Below are 7,800 nucleotides of genomic sequence, written 5' to 3'. Positions count from 1 at the left end.
TTTCCGATGTTTAAAATTAGTTCAATCATTTATGTGAAATCAAGGGTTTCTAACTTTGATGAACAATGCAGAGAAATATTTCCCCTCTACTACTTCGTGCACCTTATTTTTCTGGACGTGTTAAATGTAAACACAGCATGACCTATTTGATCTTATTTGGGGATTCTAGAAGAGTTGACTGAGCGTGTACACAGTGCAGTATGTTTCAGTACCAGTATATGTACCTAGAAGCAAATCTTCAGCAGGTAATCTTCAGCAGGTAATCTTCAGCAAATCTCAGTAAAATTTCCCTCTTCAAATCTGTACACCATCCTAAAATGACCCTGATTACATGGAAATATATCTTCTTCAATCATCGTTTCCAGTTTATTTTTCGGTGTGTACTTTGTTGTGGAATCCTAATTTACAAACATCCACAATACTGGACTTCATGAAGTACTAGCATTTATGTTCAGGTATATAACACCACTATAACACAAAGAAGATCCAAGATACAGTCTGCACCTGTACACACCCATCTTCCAGAAACAGCAAAATCTCTGAACAGAGGATCCACAGTTACCAAAACTAACCAGGTTTCTTCCAAGATAATTACTAATGTACATAAGGGCCAAATAATATCTCCTACGTTCAAAGCATTTTGTCTTCTTGAGCAATGATGCTAGTAATCTTTGTTTTATAATATCTGAGACCATATCTTAGAGGACAAAACCCTAAATCGGATATATATCCTTTTCGGAGATACTTACTAGTGTCAAAAAAATATATTTAAGTTGTTTCAAAATGTGGGAAAAGTCCTAACAAAAGTTTAGGAACCACAGATGAAAATGTCCTAAAGCTTTCACATCCTGCGAACCAGTGTGCAACTTAATATGAAGCTAATTTTCCAAATAACCATCAACAAACCCTCTAACAATTTGTTCAAACCAACAAATTAATAAACACCACTTTGACTCGATCATGCAACATTAGTAACCTCCGCAAAAGCTGATGTTTTTAAGGAAGTATTACATCAAATCTGGTTATGTTTCAGTATTCATTTATCCATTTACGCGAATAGTCATCTGAGATTTTGCAAGTTATTCTGTTCCAAAACTGAATAATGCCTGACCAGGGTGGCCAAAACCAATTTGCTGGATGTTGAAATAAATTTAATATGAGCATGAAAATAATGTTCTCTTAGTTAAGGAATACAACTTTAGTTTATTCCGTCCAGTATCCCACAAAGCCACTATTCTTCTCGCATAGTTTTCGTCTCGATCCACATCTCATTGTAGAAATTCCAAAATAAATTATTTAAGACATGGTTTTATAAACACTCATTTGAAATACGTTTCATATTTGGATGTTGCGTGATGGACGTCTGCTGACATTGTCCCTTTGAATAAACAAATATTACTCCTCAAATATTTAGTACTATTTACAGTTACTGTACTGCACAGTAGCCCCTCAGATTATGCTTTTGAAACTCAACAACTTCCTGAAATGTGTGACAAATTTAAGAATATGTAAGATCGAAAACAAAAAAAATCACCACATTGTTCCTTATTGTAAGAAGTTTTGCTGTTTTGGTCGTCCCTAAACGAAATGAGGTCGCTGTCAGATTTGTTTACATTGTGTCACGGCCTTTTCGCCTGTCACGTTTCAACTTTATGGTCTACCAACTCAATGTCCAGTATTGACTAAACACGATTAACAAAAACGTTTTGCAGTTACAAAAAATTGTCCGTGTTAACAACCCTTGTGAAGTCTTAAACTGCTAGTAGTTGTCATATATTTGGTAATGATTTACATGAGTGAGAAAGTGTGGAAATTCATACAAATTCTCAACTTCGAGCAGACGTAGGTTTCGAGAACGATAGCGCCGACATTTAACTGATCGTGACGTCGATCGCATTCCTTGATCCACCAATGTATCAATTCGCAACAATGTATAATAGATATAGCGAGGGTGAATGGCATAACTCCTAGCACATCGCTTTGGAGGCATCGTTTGACCCGGAAATAAGTCTAACAATTCCACAATGCACGCCCTGTCTGCTGATTGGCCGAAATTGACGCATGGGCCAATTTTGATTGACAGAATGGATCGGTCTATTGCTGCAAACCCATTTACTAAAACACTAGACTCGATATCTGCAGATAACAGTTTTATCCAATGTTGAATACTTGGCCCAATGTTGAAAATGTATAGAACATTTTGGATAAACTTCCTTTCGACAGAATCAAATTGCTTTTCAAAATCAACGGGTAACAGTATACTGGTATAACTCTCTATATTACTGTGCAACATATATAATAGGTTACTTCACCTACATATCTACCTTTCACAAATACTTTCTGATCTTCATGAATGATGAATGGTTTTAACCTATCAGCCATTAAAAGCCTCTTCTAACTCATAGGTTGTATTTAAAAAGGAGATGGGTCGCCAGTTTTTCCAATACATGTTACATGTATTTTCTTTTAGTATACAAGTAATCATGGATAAGGATCCTGTTTTATATGCATATTTAGGGTATTAATCAAATATTTATGGAGATCCATCCAAAAGACCTTTAAGTATTCAATTCTGAAGCTATCTGGGCCATGGCTTTTATCATTTTTTTTTCATGCATCAAGCACCTCTTCGTCAGTATGTTCACCTTCCAATGTGAGTGATGTTTGATAATCGCATTTAGCGTTAACCGCTAAATTGTGTTCTTGATGGCGTGGCCATACCACGTGCCTTTGTTTATAAACATTAAAAATATGGAAGGCCGTAGTCCAGGAGGCAATACTCAAATGGTTTTTAACCAGGCAGGTCAGGTCATGTTTAAACCGGCAAGTAAACAATCTTCTAAACCCCTCAGTATTGCCTCCTGGACTACGGCCTTCCATATTTTTATGAGTATTTACCTGCAAAAACACCCAGGTGCAGTTCAAGAACTGTTAGGATACGTTGACGCAGTTCGGGGCGCCGCACACAAGTACGGTAATGACTCGTGGTACACCTATGATTATTATTTCCGCCATAAAATGGCTAGAGATCCCACGCGTTCCTGGGGAGCCATCGACGGCGATCTGTGGCTCCGTTACATGGTTCACGGTAGGCAGTCCTACAATCTCACAGACACTAAGTCCAGCACTGCTGGTTCCGTCACTGCTGACACTGATAAGCAAGTCTGCTGGGATTTCAATTTTTCCCAATGTTCAAGATTATCTTGCAAGTACCCCCACAAATGTTCCAAATGTAAAAGTTCAAACCATAGTGCCCGTCAGTGCAATTCTTTTCGTAGCAAACCAACAAACAATGCACAAGTGCAACTCCGAAACAGGGCCAGCTTACCCCCATCTCCCGATGTCGTTAGCTCCGGTACCCATAAAATATAACACACTGATTCCATGGATCGATGCGTACTATGCAGTGTGCTCAAAAGATGCCGATCTATTACGGGTAGGTTTTACCTCAGGTTTTAATTTACAGTTCACTCCTAACAACGCTCCCAACCTTAGATCAGCAAGGCAGTTTCCTCAAATTGTCAACACCAAGCTACAAAAAGAAATCTCTCTTGGTCGTATCGCCGGGCCTTTCCCCTCATGCCCGATTCAAAACCTCAAGGTTTCTCCCGTTGGTTTAGTCAAAAAGAAATCAGACACATCAAGTGTCACCACAATCGCGGATAACTACCGTCTTATACACCACCTCTCCCATCCCCGGGGATCGTCCGTAAACGATGGAATTTCCGCGGAATTTTGCTCCGTTCAGTACTCACGATTCGATGAGGCGGTTAGTTTAGTGCAGCAATTAGGCAATTAGAGCTCAGTTAGCAAAATTTGATGTTAAGTCAGCCTTCCATTTACTACCAGTCCGTCCGGAAGATTTCCACCTGTTAGGTATGTACTTTGAAGGAAATTACTATTTTGACAAATGAGACGTCTCCCTTTCGGTTGTTCGATATCATGCGCTCTTTTTGAAACATTTAGCCGTTTCTTGCAGTGGTGCATAACTAAACACACACACAGTGCATCCATCATGCATTACCTAGACGATTTCCTGGTGGGAGGTCGCGCCCAATCAGGCAAATGTAAATACCTGTTAGATTCAAGCATTCAGCTTTTTCGACATTTCGGTATTCCCATAGCCCAGGAAAAAACAGTTCAACCAACCACGACCATCAAATTCCTAGGCCTAACCATAGACACTATCTCTATGGAGATTAGGATACCACCTGAAAAAATCAATCACTTGTGTCAAGAAATTGTCGCCTTACTGCAGTTACAAAAGCGTAAACTAAAAGTTCACCAGTTACAATCTTTGTTAGGCAAGCTGTATTTTGTGTGTCGCGCAGTTAGGTGCGGGAGGGCTTTTTGTAGACGCTTGACTGATGCCCTTTGCGGAAACGTCTACTCCTATCATAGAATAAGACTCACTAACGGTATGAAACAGGACCTGCAAGTATGGTTACAGTTCCTGCAGCATTACAATGGCGTATCTGTGTTTCATGATTCTATTTGGCTGTCTGGTCAGCATTTACGTCTTTTCACGGATGCATCTAGCACACACGGCTTCGGGGCGTATTTCCAGGGCAGCTGGACATGTGCGTCCTGGCCCCAAACGTGGATACAAAAAGGCTACACCAAGGATATGACACTCCTTGAATTATTTCCTATTGTGGTAGCGTTAAAACTGTGGGGAAATTGTTTGCACTGTAAAAAAATCCGTAAAAATTACAGTTCTTTTTACGCGGTTTCCCCGTTATTTCACTCATCTGGCCACCGTTATTGACCTTACGGCTGATTTGCTGTTAGTATTGCAGATCTGCTTGCGGGTAACGGTAGAAATAACGTAAACGTGACGTTTTTCATAACATTATGGGATAGCATCCGGGTAGCTTCAATCGACGTGACAGGACGTTATTGCAGCGTGGACCTTTGAAAAAAATCAAAATCGGTTGCATCATTCCTTGCAAAATACAGGTACCGACTTTAATCCATGGAATATAACGTAGGTATATGAAAATGTTATGCTCAATGGTTCATTTTCTCTCCATAGTGTCAATTGTGTCAGTGTTCAGCGATCTTTCTCAAATGGATGTAGACAGTTTTCGTTGCAAACAGTGTTGTTTTTCAACAGTATCTTTGATGAAGTACACGGATCATTACGTTATTCACAAGAATGTTGCCAATATTTCATTTCCATGCGGGATTGATAACTGTTTCCGTTTCTTTTCCACATATACATCCTTTAAATCACACATAATTAGAGATCACAAAAATCAAGATTCAAGACCCTCAGGAATTCATATCCCTGTATTTCAGCATTGCCAATGCAATGTCCGTATGTGTGATGCTGTCCTTGATTGTGAAGCAGATCTTATAGCCCACTTGAAGTCGCACATTCGCCAGAAAGAGAAAGTGAACTGTCCTATTAATGAGTGTAATTCCCAGTTTGTAAATGTATCCTCATTTTCATCCCACTTGTCAAGAAAACACAAACATTCATGTGTGCAGACACGAATTAGGAATGAGGCTGTTAAGATAGATAAAGACATTAGTGAGGACAGTAAATCAAATGAAATGGGAGACAGTCAAAATCATGATGGCAGCATTGATGGTCATAGGAAAGCGTCTAACTTAGCTGCCAGTGAAAACCTTGAACATGATACAGAAAATCATAGTACTGAAACTGCATCACAATTCCAACGATCGCTTGCTGTGTTTTACATGAAACTGGAAGGGAAATATTTGTTACCACAATCTGTCATCGAGGATATTATATCAGGGTTTCAGGATCTTCACAATTTTAGTCAGTGTATATCAGAGAGTAAAATGAAGGATATATTAAAGACATACTCCATTTCAGAGGAAGTCATTGATGACATTAAGGAAGAATTTTACAAATCAGATTTATTTTCTGCCTGTAACCAGGGGCCACTCAGGAATAAATACATGAGAAAGGTGTTTTATCGACAAAACTTTGCTTATGTCCCACCTAGAGATATGTACTTGGGATATGACCTTAAAGGCATAAGACATTCCTTTCAGTATGTCCCAATAAAGGAAACTTTAACAATGATGTACAGTCATTATCCTTCATTCTTTAATTTTTCTCAGGCACGATATCAGGACATGTCGAACAAAGTATACAGTGATGTGCATCAGGGATATGTTTATCAGAAAAATGTCCTTTTCCAAAACAGTGATCACACTCTTCAAATTATTTTGTACCAAGATGAATTTGAGGTTGTCAACCCACTTGGTTCAGGCAAAAAGAAACATAAACTTCTTGGGATGTATTTCACACTTGCAAATTTTGAGCCACATCTTAGATCCAGTATTGATCACATGCAGTTGGTTCTATTGTGCAAAGTGAATGACCTAAAGAAGTATACACAAGACTGCATATTTGCTCCACTCATATCGGACTTAAAAGATCTTGAAATAAAGGGGATTGATTTCCCGAATGGGAAGAAAATAACAGGTAGTTTGTTCTGCATTGTTGGAGACAATCTGGGATCCCATATGGTAGGAGGTTTCATTGAAAGTTTTTCTGGCTCCCATTATTGTCGATACTGTTTGGCTTCAAAAGAACAGATACAAGCTTCTGAGGTTCCTCTTAGAGGCCTACAAAGGACAGTAGAAATGCATAAAGATCATGTTGGACAGTTATCTATAGCATCTGATGATGATGTTACTGTGGCAAGGCATGTTCTTGGCGTGAAGACAGAATCTGTGTTTAACAGTCTCAAATACTATCATGTCTGTTCACCTGGTCTTCCGCCCTGTTTAGGACATGATTTGTTTGAGGGTGTTGTCGCATTTGACATGAAACTCATGATAGATTATTTTGTTCAGAACAAAAAGTGGTTTTCATTTGATCAAATGAACAGATGCATAGAAAAGTTTGAATTTCTTGGAAAAGATGCCCTTGATAAGCCTTGTACGGTGAGTGAGAAGATTGGTGGCCATGCTGTTCAGAATTGGGTGTTTCTGCGTCTGTTCCCAATGTTTGTTGGTCATTACATTAACCATGTCGATGATGAAGTGTGGAACATGTACCTCAATCTTAAAATGATCGTTGAAAATGTTTGCAGTCAATCAATTGATCAAGCACATATTGCATTTTTGGATGTATGTATCCAGGATTATATTATTCAGAGGAAGAGGTTGTTTCCCAATGTAAATCTGAGACCTAAACATCACTTCTTGATACATTACCCAGAAATGATATTAGCTTTTGGTCCCCTTATCAGACTTTGGACTATGCGGTTCGAAAGTAAACATTCCTATTTCAAGCAGTGTGCAAGGAAATTACAAAATTACAAGCACCTTGATATGACCCTTGCATCAAGGCACCAGTTGTTTCAGTGCTACCTCTCTACAGGCTCGTTATTCTCAAACAGCATTGAGCTTGACAATGCAATTCCATTTGACCCAAGCATCTATAGTGAAGATATACACAAGGAAGCTGCAACTAAAAACATGCATTCTTCAAATACTATGATTACTCCAAGCATGAGGTTTAGGTACATAGACTAAAAAAGTGGGATGGTTCTGATCATATCTGAAAATGAAAGAGGTTTGATGATTGGTAAGATACGAGTCATTCTTTGTAAAGATGGTGTCCCACATTTCATATTAAACCCACTAACACAGTCGGTACCTGTACCTACAATGGGTTTGCATGCTTTTGACACTGAAAGTGATGATACTTTGTGCCTGAGTATCTCTGAACTGTTGGAACCTTTCCCTATAGCAGCATATAATATTCATGGAAACACGTATTTTTCTCTTAAACATTCAGTCCCATGTACCGGT

Source organism: Haliotis asinina, chromosome 16 (genome assembly GCF_037392515.1).
Source record: "Haliotis asinina isolate JCU_RB_2024 chromosome 16, JCU_Hal_asi_v2, whole genome shotgun sequence".
Classification (NCBI taxonomy): domain Eukaryota; kingdom Metazoa; phylum Mollusca; class Gastropoda; order Lepetellida; family Haliotidae; genus Haliotis; species Haliotis asinina.
The sequence above is the reverse complement of the archived record's forward strand: the minus strand, read 5'-3'. Positions refer to the sequence as shown.